Raw genomic sequence first — 17193 nt, forward strand, 5'->3', positions numbered from 1 at the left:
ATCAAGATTTTCAAGAATGAGTTTATTTATAGACTTGATTATTCACATGGATCATCCAAGAATATTGCATTTCATTTTTACTCACGTCCTTTGAATTTGTTTTAAAAAGACATAAAAGTTAGCGCACACTAATAATCGATTTTGATATACTAATATCTATTGTCTAGGTGCATGTCTGGTGTTGTTGGAGGTTTTATGATTGTGGTTTAAAAAAATATTTTTAATAATAGTTTTAAAAAATAAATATTTGATTAAAAATATTGTGAGATAGATTTTTGCATGCACAATAAATAAAAAATAAATTTCTATGATAAATTATTTTAGTTTTTACAAAATTAAAATTTGAAATGCACAAAAACTATTTGGCCACCCAAGATTTATTTTTATATAATTAAATAAAAAAATATAAGTTACAATAAGACCAAGTCGGTACCTTTTAAACGTGTTTACTTGTCCATTTGATTTTTCATATATTTTTTAACATGTCACCTTTTTATCTAATAATTTAATTTACCCAGCATGAAAAAGAAGAGAGGTAGTTAAAAATTATCTCCTTCATATTATACTTTCTACTTTTTTATTTTTATAGTTTGATAGATAGAAAATTGCGTGGCTAGTTGATATTATACTAATATTTGACCATAAAAAAACAAAAAAGGAATTTCTTATGATACTTTATTGTGGATATCAACAGTAAAAAACCTTAGTTGAATTGTGTTATATATATTGAGTCATAGCTTAATTGGTTCATGCGTTTGGGGCTGCTAAGTTTGTGGGTTGGAGTATTGGTGGATGCATATATTTTCTGAATTATGATACATAATAAATTGTTTATCACTTTTTTTTTAAATAATAATAATAAGTAGAAGACAACATGACATCCTATTTTTAATTAAAAAAATAAACCAAAAAAGCGGGCCTTGGCCCGCTACCATGGGCAAGGCATTTATTTTATAAAAAACAATTTAGATTTGTTTGTTTTAATTTTAACATGGTTATTGAATGCTATTATAAATTTTTATTTTTAATTTTAATAATATTTTTTAATTATTATATATCTGATATAAAATAATATTAATAATAAATTATTCATAAAAATTCGATTCAAATTGTTTTTTTTTGAAATTTTTAAATGAAAATTTGATTCAAATGGATTTTTTTTTCAAATTTTTAAATAAATTTTAAACATAATTTTATTACAGTTATGATTAATATACTTCTATTCTCTTAGCATAAAATTTCTCAACTCAGCCTTCTAATTTGCATAAATTTCCAACAATACTCGTAACCATTAAATAGTTTTGAGCCTTTTTTTTCTCCCTTCAGGTTATTAATTTTTCTGTTGTACGATTTTATACAAGTGTGTGGATCTGAGGGGGAAAAAAACAGAGATAAAAGTAAAAAAAAAAAGAAGTAAAATAAAACATGAAGATGTTAGATTTTTGTTAATTATTAAGTAATATAGAGAATTAAAACTTTTTAAAAACACTCAGAATTTTAAATTGAAGGGGTAGAAGTGACACATGATGAAAAACTTACAAAGATATTAAAATTAAAATTAAAAAAAAATCAAAAACAATTTTAAAAAGTAAAATAGAATGCACGTTGATCACACACATAAAATATCATTCAGTATGATATTTTTAAAGTTTATATTTAATTTATGAAACTTTATCTTTCTCTAATTGAAAAAGCCGTCAAGGAAAGAGGGAGGTTTGAGAAAGCTTTAAAAATTAAAAAAAAAAAAACATAAACATGGATACTAAGTGTCTTTGGGTTAATCTTTGAGGAGGAGCGTTTAATGAAAGTGATTTGATTTTTAAAAAAATAAAAATACATCATAATTTTAAAAATATATTTTGATTTGTTTTAGTGTTATAATTTTAAAATGAGTTAAAATTAAGGACTTTTTTATCATTAAATATGATAAACAATTATTACAGGTATGGTTTTCTAAACATGTATTTAGATTCGTGATTATAATTATTTTTTAAAATATTTTTTATTTTAAAATATATTAAAATGATATATTTTTATTTTTTAAAATTATTATTGAGATTATTGCATCAAAACAATTCAAAATATATGAAATAAAATTAATTTTCATAAAAAATTTTAATTTTTTTAAAAACACGGGTTAGCATGCATTTCCAAACACTTTCTAAATCCTAAATTTTCTTTAAAGCCCATGCAAATACAAACTTGGTTCTTTAAGCCTTTATTTTAAAATTATTTTTTTATATTTTTTAAATTCTCTTAAAATAAAATAATTGATGATGTTGTATCTTTTAATTAAGATTAAGGTTTTTTTTGGTAATATTATCAATTGCTTTATAAATAATTATAATATACTCAACTTAATTAAAATATTGTTCATGAATATTCATGAGAATTGAATATGTATGTTGTTATTTTTATTTAATAAAAAATATATAATTTTCTCAAATTTATCATTCCTTCATTTTTCACATATAATAATATAAAATTATCAAGACATGATTTTATTTATTAAAGCTTATGTTTTAGATTATAATAAGTTTTTATTTGTAAAATAGTTTGACATGATCCTCAATAAAAAGAAATGAAAAGGAGAAAAAAAAATTAATTTTGAAGATAAATCATAACTGATAATAACATCACTAATATTATTAAAATAATCTCAATAAAATCAATCTAATAATACCAATAGAGATTTGGATAAAGTAGATTGTACAAACTATGTAAAAGTAGTAAAGTTTACATGTATTTTTGAGCAGCTCATGTGACTCACTTTGATTATCATTGATAACTTTTCTAGATGTTATTAAATTTATTTTGTCGAGATATTTTTAATGATATTAATGGTGTTATTATTAGTGCTTCGGTATATTTTTAGGATTTTTTTATATTTTTTTCTTCTCTTTCTCTCCTAATAATTTGTGAATAGTAAAAAAAGATAAAAATAAAAAATATAAAGAGATGCTGAATGCATATTAAAACTTTTATGAGATAATACTATTAATATCATTAGAAAGGTATTGATAAAAAGAATCTAATAACATATTGAAAGGTCATTAATAATAATCTAAGTGGTTATAGGAGCCGCTAAAAAAAATAAATTTTTTAATTTTTAAATAATTTTTATTACTTATTTTACTAATTATTGATAATTTTTTTAATATAATTAGATTTTTTTGTTGAAATCTTTTAATTAATATCACTGCTATAGTAAATGGAGTTTTGATATGTTTTAAGATATTTTTATTTATTTATTATAAATTATATCAAACTATTTTATAATTTGAGAGCTTAACTCTTAATACTTACGACTCGCAAGTCACATAAAACCGTCCTATTTTAATTTTAAACCATTATTTTACCTTTTTGTTTTTTACCTAGAGTCCAAAAATAATACTTCTGATTGCAGCTAGTATTTTAATTCTACCCAACTATGAAAGATGGGTGCTACAGGCTAAAGAGCGAGTAGCGAGTAGCGAGGAGCGAGTGATGACATAAAGCATTAGAAGCGCGTTGGTATAGTCAGACAACTTCAACTAGAACTAGTTGGTGCCTGGTGGTGTTCATCTTCTCCCTCCCCTTAATGAATCATTCCTCCTCTGATAACTGATTCTCAATCTTCGTTGCCAATCAAAATTCTTGCCTTCCTTCTCCTCTACTTTCATATTGATTGATTCCATAGCCAGCCAAGAGTTGCCAATTGCTGTAAAAAAAAAAAAAATGGAGAGAAGAAAATTGGTTTCCACATCTCAGAAGAAAACCCTTCTCTCTCTTTTATCCATCAACTTAAAGAAACTCACGATCACACCTCCAAATGACCTTGAGTTCTCTGATGTCTTTGGCCCATCAGCAACCCCGCATGACCCTAACCATTCACACTCTCCTTCCACGTCATCTTCTGTCCTGGACCCCCCTGTCATCCACAACAGGTCCCACTCCTTTGTGGGTCCCTCCCCTCGCTACCCTCTCCCCTCTTCTCCTCTCCCCTTCCACCATATCCAAGAAGATGATGAAGCTGTAATAGAAAATGAAAGTTGAGACAATGAAAAGGAAAAGAGCGAGGATGATGAGGGTCAAGTGGGCAGTTGTGATGATAATATTAAAATCGGGCCTGCTGATTTTGAGATACTGAGAGTGGTAGGAAAGGGAGCATTTGGTAAGGTGTTTCAAGTAAGAAAGAAGACTGGTGATGGCAAAGAAAAAGGAGGAGGAGGTAGCGGGGATGGGATTTATGCAATGAAAGTAATGAGGAAGGATACAATTATTAAAAAGAAACATGTTGATTACATGAAGGCTGAGAGGGATATCCTCACTAAGGTGGTGCACCCCTTTATTGTCCAGCTTCGCTTCTCCTTTCAGGTCCTATTTCATTATTCTTTTTTTTCTGATTTCTTTTTTCTTATACTTGGAGATTGTTCAAATTGTTCTTTTAAATATTGTTACTTTTGGATGCTGCACTGGACACATCTTTAATTCTTGGATGCAATAGTGTTCTGGTCTAATAGAGCAAAGTAGTTGCATTTTTTGTTTTTTGATATAATGGGATTTTGAACATGAAAATTTTCTAGCGAAGAAAGAAAAAAAGAGCATTACTTTATGTCATGCAGTAAAGACTAGCAAATATGCTGATTTTATGTAGTGCTGCAATGCGGATGATAATAGCTGCTTTGCTCTAAATGAATAATGCTTGTGTTTTTTTTTCTTTTCTTTTTGGAAGTAAAGTGAAGAAAGCATTAGAAACAGCAATACTGCATTGAGAATTTAGTTTCATGCATGCCGGTATAGTAGCATACATGTTGCCTATAATGGATGTTCAGGCCCTCTTCACCATAGTTTCATTTGATATCAGGAGAAATAATAAAACTATTCCATATCTTCATTTTTCAGCTTCATTACCCATTTGGATGTTAAGAATATGTACAAACCACAAATGCTCGTTATCTTTATGTACTGATGCACTAGGTAATGCATTATCTGGAATTATTTTGTGTAACACTGATCCATTGCTATGCAATGACAGTTTTAGCTGGTTTTGATGTTGTTGGGGTAACAGATTGTGAAATTAAAAGCCCATGTTACCCTACTCCTATTCAATTGAAAATGTATTCATTGTCAATTTGTAATTGCATTGCTCAATTATAACATTAGCAAGTCAACGGTACAAAGTTTGAAAATTGTCACAAGAATCTTAATGGTACTTTAGTTATTATCTTTTGATTGCACATGGTTGAAAGTTTCAAGGGTGATGTAAGTACAGAATTATTTTTTTTAGCGTTATTGATTTTCATATTTACTATTGAACTGTGTTAACCATTACAAGACCTTAAACTGATCTTTGTATGAGGGTACTGTAATCCTTTATTTATTTTTAAATCTTATGTTCATCAGGAATGATTAAAATAGACTCTGGAATGTTTTCAAATCCTTTGCAATGGACAAGTTTGCATGAATAATATATAATCTTCTGTGTACTTATTCATCTTTTCCTCATTTCTCTTCAGACCAAGTCTAAGCTTTACTTAATCCTGGATTTTATGAATGGAGGTCATCTCTTCTTTCATCTTTATCGGCAAGGAATCTTCAGGTATATTATGTTTTGTACTTTTAAACTGCTTTCATGACTTGTATTTGCCTGTTTTAACTTTTTGGTTCTTGGTATGTCACACAGTGAGGACCAGGCAAGGTTTTATACTGCTGAGATAGTATCTGCTGTTGCCCATCTTCACAAGTGTGGGATTGTGCATCGGGACCTTAAACCTGAAAATATTCTCTTGGATGCTGACGGGCATGTAATGGCATTACCCGTGCACTCTATTCTGTGGAAGGATTTGTGGAACTTATTTAAGTTGGATAGCTCTTTTTTTTTTTTAGAGAATAAAATCAAACAAGTCTTTCCTGAAATTGATTGTTTTCACGCAGGTTCTACTGACTGATTTTGGACTTGCAAAGGAAATTGATGAATCAAGCAGATCCAATTCAATGTGTGGGACCACTGAATACATGGCTCCGGAAATTTTACTGTCCAAGGGCCACAATAAAGATGCAGATTGGTGGAGTGTTGGAATACTTCTGTATGAAATGCTAACTGGGCAGGTAATGCATTGGATTAACAAGGACTTTTTTTTTAAAAAAAAAAAAAAAAACAAAGAGAGGAAACTATTCTAAAATCTGGTTACTATTAAGGCATTGAGCTTTGCATAAGTCCTCAACAATCCCCTCACCCTACTCTCCAAAGATTTTTCAAGAGGAATGTTGTTGTATGCACTGATTCTGGATGTTGTTTCTGAAAATGATCTCTAAAACTTATTCTCTCAGCCACCATTTACACACTCAAATAGAAAGAAGCTCCAGGAGAGAATTATCAAAGAGAAAGTCAAACTTCCACCATACCTTAGTAGTGAAGCTCACTCTTTGCTGAAAGGAGTAAGTATACACTTATTGTGATATATCCTTTCTTCAATGGTTTGTTTGAATTTCCTTTTTTCAATTAAGAGCTCATAATTTTTGTCTTTCGTTGTAGTTGCTGCAGAAAGAACCATCAAGAAGGTTAGGCAGTGGTCTTGATGGCGGGGATGAGATCAAAGGCCATAAATGGTTGCGGCCAATCAACTGGAAAAAATTAGAGGCGAGAGAACTGCAGCCAAAGTACATACCAGATGTGAGTGGCAAAGACTGTACAGCCAACTTTGACCAATGTTGGACAACAATGCCCCTTGATGACTCACCAGCTCCCACACCAACTGCTGGTGAACATTTTCAAGGGTATACCTATGTTGCACCTAACCCTTGGCTTTCATCCGGATGAATTAAATGATTATGAAGCACGGCAAACCTAATGAAATTTGAGTAAGTTCACCTTTCTTTTTACACACCTCTTATTTTGTAAAACAAAATAATGGGGAAAATGAAACAAAAAAATAAATAGGCATTCTTCTCTCTTGTATAGCCATGCATTGGTTTTTGAACAAGTATTTAAACTACACCCTGTCAGAAAAGATGTGAGATCTAATAACTATTCTTCAGCTCAGGACATGATCCTTTGTAGAAGTATACTGCAAACAAGAATCAGCGTGCTCTGTCCCAATTAATTAAGTTACCTGTTAGAAAAAAGTTTATCCTTTATTAACCTGTGAGAAAGAAGCAACAATGTGATGAGTTTTCCCATTTTTCATTCATCTTCCCTTCAGATTTTGATCTTTGGTGAAACAGAACAGTTTTGGTTTTGTTGCAATGGTTCCATGCTGGTTCTTATGCTAGTTGAGAGATGATCAAATTTTAAGAATGTGAGATTAATGAAGTCTTTAATCAAAAGCATGCTAAAATATCCAATCCAAAGCACAAAGACCATTTGGATGACTTGGCGAGAGAGAGAGAGAGAGAGAGAGAGAGGATTCTGTTTAGGACTTCCTCATGAAGGTGATGTAAAGCAATGGTGGATAGTAAAGAGAAGCTTTCTTAAAGTACAAAGAAGAAAGTAGCATAGAAGAATCTTGTTTTTCATTAGGAGACAGGTGACATATTGAGTACTCCTTCCTTAGAAACTTCACTAGGCACCTCACTAGAATGTGCTTAGCTTCAGTGGCATATCTGCAACCTAGCATCATATCTTTTATTTTGTGGAAGAATTTGGAGGGATTGGCATAAGTTTATCGTGGAACTAACGATGTTTTGCTATGTTTACAAAAAATATAAAATATAAATTTATTATCAAAAAATATATTTTCCCTTTGTTTGGATTATTTTAATCCATATAGATAAATTTTCTTGGGTATATGAAGGAAAATATTAGCAAACCAATCACTAGATTTTCCATGTGTGTCATGAGTAGATCAGTAGGGAGGACATATTCTTCTCACTTTCTCTCTCATCGGTATCATCCTTTACAAAAAGACTTCTATCAGTCATTGATGGAATGAGAAAGTAACCTCTGCCCCCGTAGGAAGCTTGTATTTATATGGTTGCAGCTAAGAGTAGTCACAAACTGAGGAACCTGAATAACAAGCAGGCTGTTTATCCTCCACTTCTTTGAAAGCAAGTTTCAGAAGCTTATTAATTTGATCCACGTAGTTAATCCATATATCGTCTTATTTGTCCAGAAAGAGTGGCTGGAGTTGAAAGTCCATAAACTAGCCATGAGTAACAAAAATAGGAGCAACAATTCCCTCTGTGAAAACTCAATGAAGGTGGCGGTGAACATCATAAAATTGTCTTCATTTTCTATTGCTAAGATGAGTCTGGGAACACATAGTCCTCCAGTTGTCACCAAAAGTTATATCCCTATGGGAGGCTCGGTCATGGTTGCCAATGAACCATTGCTGTCTCAAATTGCAGGAAGTCGAAGGTCACAAGAGTCACACGGGAGCTCAAAGCCAATATCATTTGTGATGCAGCCCGATGAAGGTAATGGTTCTACACATGCGATCCACAAGGAGAACAGTGTTATAGATAAGTGGGCTTCTGATTATATCAGAAAGGTACACGAGAAAAACCACAATGATGCTCGTGAGATGTCAGAACTCTCCTCGTACACACTACCTCCTCCGCCATGAGCAGTGAAGTAGCTATCTTAACACGTGTTTTTCAGTATTTCTTGTTACCCATTTAATGTTTGGCTGAAATAACCTGATAAGTTAGATCACTGAAGAAGTACTGGATCTTTCATATCCTTTACTTGCTTGTGTTAGTGATTAGTGTATTCTCATCTGCTTCTTGTGTACTTGCCTTCTCTCTCAAGGGAAAGGGGCCATGGTCCTGAACCAGAGGTTATCTCCTAATATGGCATAAAATTGTGTGCCTGAGCACTGCATGGTATGCGTTTCTATTAATGGCTTTTCCAGATCCTCTAAAGAAACTTGGATGCCTCTAAAATATGCTTTTATATTTGCTCGCTGAAGTTTACAAGTCATCGGATCTTTTATCAGTGTGTTATCCGGTTAGTCTGTAATCATGCATTATATATAAATAAGAACCGTACTGTTTGTCATGAAAGAAAATTAAGCAGCAACTTTTGTGGGGTGAAGCATACCAGTTCTTTGAATAGTTGGGAGTTGCTGTTTATTTGATGTCCACTTTGGCAGTTATTCTGCTGGAAAACTGGAAACACGTGCCGAAGAATAACAATCATTTATGTTATGCTATAATTTTCAGACAAATTCGGCAAGATGCCTCGCTATGTTTTTTGATTAAATTCAAAAACCGCACAATCAATTTGGATATCAATAAATATACAAAAAGCTGGGAAGATGTAAACAAGAAGCTAAAGTTAATTTTGATAAATGGAACTTTTTATGGAATGTGAGCAGGTGGAACAGGAAGGGATATGGATGTGCATGTGAGAGTAGGGCTGAGCATTTTCGGTTCGGTCCGGTTTTGAATCGAAATAAATAACCAAACTGTTTTTTTTTAGTTTTTGAACCAAACCGAACCAAACTGAAAACCGGTTCAAACTGATTAATTTCGATTCGGTTCGGTTCGGTTTTTCTCCTTTCCAAACCGGTTCAAACCGATTGAAACTGAACAAACACAACGCAAGGGATTGAATCCCCATCGAAAAATCTTGAAACCCTTAAACATATCCTTGAAGCTCTCCAACTCAAATGCCTTTTGCGTTCCAAGAAGCCAAAAAATCAAACTAACCAAAGAAACTTCGCTTAGGAAGAAACTCCAGTAATCCTAATGATGCCAGCTTTAATGAACCGGCCAATGGAAGATTGGAAAATTAAAAGAAAAGAAGACAGAATTGTGGGGGTCAATATTCAGGATGGTTAGAAAGTCAGTCCATAAGACCAAGATCTGCTCCACCTTTCAAAACTACAAAGTCATTCTATTCATGAAGCAAAGACTACTGGAAGTGGAAGGGCTCAAGCTAAAGTTCAGGGCATGTCCCTGAAATGAGTGGCTGGCTTCCTTAATGAAAGGTCTTGATTTTCATTTTAAAGTGGCCAGGTAGAAAGAAGTGAAGATTTGAAAGCATGGAAGATTTGTCATTTGAGAGATAAGAGACAGAGAGGGAGTGGCGGCTGAGGGGTGAGAATGTGTTTAGGTTTAGGGTTATAATCTTTTTATACTTGTTTTTTTTTTTTTTTAAGTATTGGCTTGGTTGATCCGGTTCGGTTTAATCGGTTTCAGATTTTAAAAATCGAAATCGAACCAAACCGGAATTTTTATGTGATTTTCTAATTGGTTAATTCGATTTTTTTTTTCAGTTATTTTTTTTTTAGTTTTTTCAGTTTTTTCAATTATTTAGTTTTTTTACTTACCCCTATGTGAGCGCGAGAGGGAGAATCACTCCACCTTTATTAAGTGCTTATAGTTACCTTGTTGGTCACGGATTGATTATAATGGCTGAAATGTCATGGGCTTGGCATATTATAATAAAAGCTAAATGGAATTGGAAAAATTGTTCTACATTAAGAGATTTTTCATAGACTGTAATAGTAATTTTTTTTGAATTTTTTATTTTTTCACAAACAAATAAATATTTTTTTAGTTTTTTTTTCACAAGGGAATCCATGTTTTTTTTTTCCAAATACAAGCAAATAATATTTTTAATCTCAGAAAAACAAAAGAAACTTTGCTTTTAGGGATATTTTGTGTAATTAAAAGAATCATGATGAATATTTTAATGTTTTCACATTCTATTTTTTACTTTTTTAATTAAAAAGCTATTGGAGGGTATTTCACATGTCTCGGTGAGTGGGTAGCGCTCTCACCATTAGAGAGGCAGGTGATAAGCTTCTTAGTGAAAAAATATGGCTAATTGTCATATCACTAGATGCATAGCCTTGTCATCTTCCATATTTAATGACGTGTGTAGACATATTATGATTGGATTGTAGCTGATGATCGATTGTTTCTATTATTTTTTTTTTCTCTCTTCTAACAACTAAAATGCACCATTGTCTTCTCTTTATTTATTGTTTACTTGGATCTGATATAAGTTACTACATTTAAATGTCTTGGATCTAGCAACCATATTTGATGTCATATCCAAACATGGGTTTGACATGATTGCTAGATTCAAAGCACTTGAATTTGACATAGTTACCAAATCCAATTATCTAGTGTTTGGTATGATTGTCAAATTCATGTATGTAAACCTGCCAAACCCAAGTAACATAAGTTTGGTATGTGCCACACCTAACTAAACTTGAGTAAGATATAGTTTTCAAACCCAAGCACGTTGAATGTGGCATGATTGTTGTTGTTGTTGTTGTTATTGTTGTTCTTATTATTAGTTTGATTAATATTATTGTTATTGTTGTTATTGGTAATTTGATTATTATTGTTGTTGTTCAAGTAAACTTGGGTTATGGATGTTTGCCAGACCCAAGTAATATGAGTCTAAAAATTATGTAGAAATGAAGTATAAATAATTTATAAATAACAAATCATCATAAAAATCTAATTTAACGTTTTAGATTAAAAAAAAATTAAATCATATCTTTCCATTGAAATAATTTATTTTTTATGTTTATAAATTTGTTATTTTTTCAATAAAAATTATATTTTCTCTTTTTTTTTCTCTCTCTTTTTAAACGATATTTTTCATTAAGTTAATGCCTAGGTTTGGCATGACCCTAGTTGCTTGGGTCTACCAATCATGCCAAACCCAAGAAACTTGAATTTTTTTAGCATTGTCAGATCCGAAAGCTTTGAATCTTATTTTTTTAAAAAAAATCTCATTTGCAACATAAATTCATATAAAGGATTTAGATGAACATGATAAAATATTAAAAAAACTATAGAAATTGCATGATGAGACTAAACACATATAGTCTAGTATTTTTTTTTTAAACCCATTAAATAAATATTTTTTTGCAATGAGCGAGTAAATAAAAAAAGAAAAATTCATAAAAAAAGAAAAAAAAGAGAGAAGATCGAATTTTATTGAAACAATAACAAATTCATAAACATAAAAATAAATTGTTTCAATATTAAAACATTGTTTGAATTTTTAGATCTAGAATGATAGGTTAGATTTTTGTGATGATTTGTTGTTTATAAATAATTTTTGAACTTGAATTTCTGTTTAAAATACTTTAAGAATAATTTAAATATCTTTTTATCAAAAATAAAAAATAATTATAAAAAAATTAGTTAGGATTTTAATTTTGAATATTTCAAATATAGTTTAAATATTTTTTATTTAAAATATTTAAACTATTTAAAAAAATAATATTGACATGTTGCATATTATATATATATATATAGTTGGTGAACAAGGCCAATCATCTTGAAAATGGTTAAAATATTTAAACTATTTAAAAAAATAATATTGACATGTTGCATATTATATATATATATATAGTTGGTGAACAAGGCCAATCATCTTGAAAATGGTTGTTTTTAATCGTAGCTAAAGTCTACCACCATTACATCTAGAAATGAAGGGAAAGAAATCGTCAAAGCCTTGAAATACTGGAGGCCCAGCTTTGTCCATCCCCTACTGTGGATCTTCACTTGCATCACATGGTTTTGTCTCTAAAAATACTTGTTCGTGATCCTAGACCATGACGTCAAGAGGATCCTCTAGATAGGTAGCATGTGTGTAATGATGCTAATCGAATAAAAAAACTTTCAAGTAATGTTTTCTTTAAAGAAGCAAATAATCTTTTTTAAAGCAATAAAAATATAAGATCTGAATTATTGACTTAATTTAAAAATATAATTTAAATAAACATCATAAATAACACAAACAAAAAAAACAATAATTAATCATATTTAAAAGTTTTTTTTAAAAAAAGCTTGTTGGAGATCTAAACTTGCTTATTCATTAAAGACATTGTTTAACTATAGTTTAAACATCATTGTAAAAAGCTCATGTTGACATCAAGAGAGGCCCTGTCGTCAAAGAAACGAGCAAATTAATCAAAATATCAGGAGATAAGTGTCTCATGCTTATTTTTGTTAATTTAATTTAATTTTAAAATAAAATTTTTTAAAGCTAGATTTAAACGGATAATAAAAAATAAAAAAATCTCAAATAATTCATGTCGTTATTGAAATTAGTAAAAACATTTTATAGAAAAAAAATAAAAAATAATGGTGTTCAAATCACCTATTAAATAAACTTTGAAGGATAAAAATGAAAAAAAAATATGAGCTTAAAAAAATAAATACCTAAGTTAATTTTCTAAACCTACGTTAATCTCTCAAACTCATAACCTGTGAAATTCTAGATCTGAGCCAAATCAAAAAACTGGATTTCTGAAAGAAAATATATCAGTTTAAAAAATTAATCAACATATCAAAAACTAAAACTAAAATAATAAGGATTAAATTGATAAAAATAAAAATTAAAAATGATGAAATTCAAAAAGAAAATAATTTAGAAATCATCTCAAATAAAATAAATATCAATTAAAAGAATAGGAGCAAAATTTGAAAGATAAAAAAATTGAAGGAGGATAAAATAAAAAAATCTAATTTCATAAATCTTCTTAAATAAAACAATAGGTTAAAAAAAACATAAACTAAATGTGAAGAAATAAGAAATTGAAAGGCTACTTTTAACTTTTATAAGGTCAGCATAAAAATTAAAAAAAGAGGGAAAAAAAGAAAGGAAGGATCGCATTTACTAAATTGAATGTCTATTTGGAAGATGCACCTCACTTGGACCGAGAGGAAACTGAGATGAATCAAACACTACTCTAAAAATCACTATACAACCACCACAAGACCTTCTACACACCACCTAAAGAGTATATGGACAACTCACATGTTTGCTTGCCAATAAGATTTTTTTTTTCTTAATAATATCTATACTAAATCAATTACTGAACAACCCCTAAAAAACCACATTATTATAAAGAAAACCTAATTTGAAAAGACATAAAAACTTTAAACCAAAGTTGTGAAAAAATTTGATTAAAGATTTTGCTATTTAAATGTTTTTAGAAAATGTAAAAGTAATAAAGTTTACAAGTTTACAGAGACAAGTTAGAAAAACTTTCTTTTTAGGGTGATCAAGTTATTTTATTGTGCTGGATAAATATATTTTTGCCCTTTTCAATTTATAAATGACCTTTGATATTAAAAAAGATTATTATACCCCTTATAAAAGTAAAATTATTAATTTACTATTGAAATCCATGTTAAATTTACTCATAGGATACAAAGTTTACATCAAGCTCTTTTAGCTTTTAGGGTTTTTTCTTTTTTTTTTCCTTTTCTTTTAACCATGTTCTAAGGGCATATTTTCACTAAAGTCATTGAAACGGTTGACATATATGCTTTACTTATCTATTTGTGTATTAATATTGTGTCATATGGATTGGTGAAATTGTTAGAAGTATTAAATGATGCTTGGACCGTTAATTGGAATAGGTAATATATATATTTTACTTAAGTATTTATGTATTAATATTGTTATATAGATTGGTGAAATTGTATGTGTTAAAACTAAATTAAATTATTTATGTTGGTATTAAAGAGTTGTAAGCATTAGACTCAAATATTATATTTGGGTTTATATATGTTATGAATCCAATCACGTGTTAAGTCTAAACAAACATAAAATATTTGGCTATGCATAAGATGCAATAGTAAAAAACCCTAGAAAACACATGTGAAAAATGCATGCTAGGACACTTTATTGGCACAAAGTGCCAAACTCAAGTTTTGAGTCTGGAAATGTGTCAGGGCTCATCATGTCTGTGTAGGGAGTATTTGGGAGGAATGTATATAAGCTTAATGCACTCAAGAGTTTGAAAAAATTACACTTGCTAAACTCAAGTTTTGAGTCTGGGAATGTGTCAGGGCTATCATGTCTATGTAGGGAGTATTTGGGAGTAATGTATTTGGGAGTAATGTATATAAGCTTAATACACTCAAGAGTTTGAAAAAATTACACTTGCATATTTTTCTAGATTTAGTATTTTTTTGACAAAAAAATATATACAAAAAATTATTGAAAAAATCTTGATTTATTAACAAGTAATTATTATGAAATTTAAGTGTTCGATGCCTCATTTTTTAATATTAAAAACAATGGTTATAAAATAATTTTATCAATAATGATGGTAATGAGAATAATAAAAATAATTTTGGTGATGATGTTATAATAGTGGAGTATATGGTGGGATAGTAATAAAAAATAATATATTTTTAAAATATCAAAATCATCACAATGAAAAGAGTTCTTATTTGCATTTTTTTTTTAAAATCAAACATCTATAAAAAACAAATAAAACTTTCATTCTTATTTCTACCATTTTTTTTTTATCAAACAGCACCTTAGGTTTAACGTTAATTTTTTTAGAATTTTTGAAATATTTTATTTTTAGATTAATTATGGTGTTGTTATGTATGTTAACCTCCCTCCCTCCCTCCCTCTTTAATTTTTTTTTTAATACACTTATAAGTCATATTGCCTCTTTAACTTTTTTTTTAATACACTTATAAGTCATATTTATTATCTAATTCATATTTGATATTAATTTTTATTGCAATTTTTATGAATTGTAATATGTATCAAATAATGCATGTAAGATTGGTTTATTTATTTTTATTTTTTTTATGATTCTCTGACTTGAGTCTAATGCTATCTTGATGTATGGGCTTTGAATGAGGTTAGAATGCAAAAACATTGTGATTGAGGTTGGATAATGTTTTTAAAAAAATTAATTTTTTTAGTTTAAAATTAATTATTATATATTTTTGGATCGTTTTAATATATTGATGCTATTTTCTTAAAGTATTATTTTAATATATTATAGAAAAAAAAATTTTAAAAAATAATTTCAATCACACTTCAAGACAAGATAGTTATTTGTCTAGTCCAATTTAACTTTATCTATTCTAGTCCAATTAATATTATCTGACATACCAAACATCATATACGTACAACATTAAATTAAGATTTCTTATCTTAACTATTAAAATAATAATAATAATTATTGCATATATGTCAAGAAGCTTGCTTATATATTATTCAAATTCCTCATGATCCAGCATATGGAATAAGGACATCATATAATCTTTTACTTGAAAATTTAGGTAATTCAAATATATTATTTCATAAAATATTTATTGTAAATTACAAAGCTTTTCTAGATTTTATTTTTGAAAATTAACCTGATTAATTAAAATATTGGTAAAATATAATATTTTATAAATATCACGATTCTGAATCGTGCTAATTTAACATGCTATGACTCAGAATCATAACCTATCATAAAATTTAAACCTAGTCTCTCTTCTTCTTTTTCTTTCCTATAAAAACAAACCCGAACCCCCCTATCTAAAAAACACGATTAACAACACTCTTTATCTCTACCCTAATCCTAAAATTTTTATTATTTCTCCATAAAACACCCATCTTTAAGCTTCCAACCAACTTTTTTTTGTCCCTTTAAAAACCCCTCGCCCTCAATGCTATCATCACTTCTTAGCCACAACCATTATGTTGCACCCACTTTCCAATTGGAAAATTAAAAGTTAAGATTTTTATATTGTATTTTTTTTTGTTAATTATGAGTATATAATTTACTTTACAAGTGTTTTAGTATATTTGTAAAATTATTTTTGTAATTATTTTAGGTTGGTTATGTTGAGATTCCAATATTTTTATTTTGAAATTTGATTTGGAGTAATAGAATTTGAAATCAAAATCTTATAGATGATCATGTGTAAGGTGACAAAATTGATTGTTGAGTTTAGTTTGAAAATTAATATTGTTTTTGCATTTAAATGTGAAGGAAGTGCAAATTGATATGTTGGGCTATTAACAAAATAAATTAAAATTTTAGGTTAAAATATATGTTATAATCTACTTTTTAAACATTAGAAAAAACATGCGTATTATTACCAATACAATATATTGTTCTATCTTAATTGTCCAATACAATATATGAAATAGGCAAGACATGTGATTATTATCCAATTCAGTCCAAAGCACATCAAATTTAAGATATAATAGTTATTTGTCCAGTCCAATCTAATTAATATAGTTCGAACTATTCATAACAAAAAATAATTATTGCATATAGATCAAAAAGCTTGCTTATATGTTATCCAAATTTCTCATAATCCAGCATGTGAAATAATGACATCACACAATCTTTTAATTGACAAGTTAGGTAATCTAACTATATATTATAAATTACAAGACTTTTCTAGATTTTGTTTTTGAAAATTAATACCATTAATTAAAATATTAGTAGAACAAAATAATTTATGCTTGTCATGATTTAG

The 17193-nt window shown here is 28.9% G+C and overlaps 1 pseudogene; it reads left to right on the top strand.

The window, feature by feature from the left end:
- The first annotated feature begins 3458 nt into the window (after nt 1-3458).
- Nucleotides 3459-8877, top strand: LOC105138287 (serine/threonine-protein kinase AtPK2/AtPK19-like; annotated as a pseudogene).
- Nucleotides 8878-17193: the final 8316 nt, after the last annotated feature.

Source organism: Populus euphratica, unplaced genomic scaffold (genome assembly GCF_000495115.2).
Source record: "Populus euphratica unplaced genomic scaffold, PopEup_1.0 scaffold77.1, whole genome shotgun sequence".
NCBI classification, from domain to species: domain Eukaryota; kingdom Viridiplantae; phylum Streptophyta; class Magnoliopsida; order Malpighiales; family Salicaceae; genus Populus; species Populus euphratica.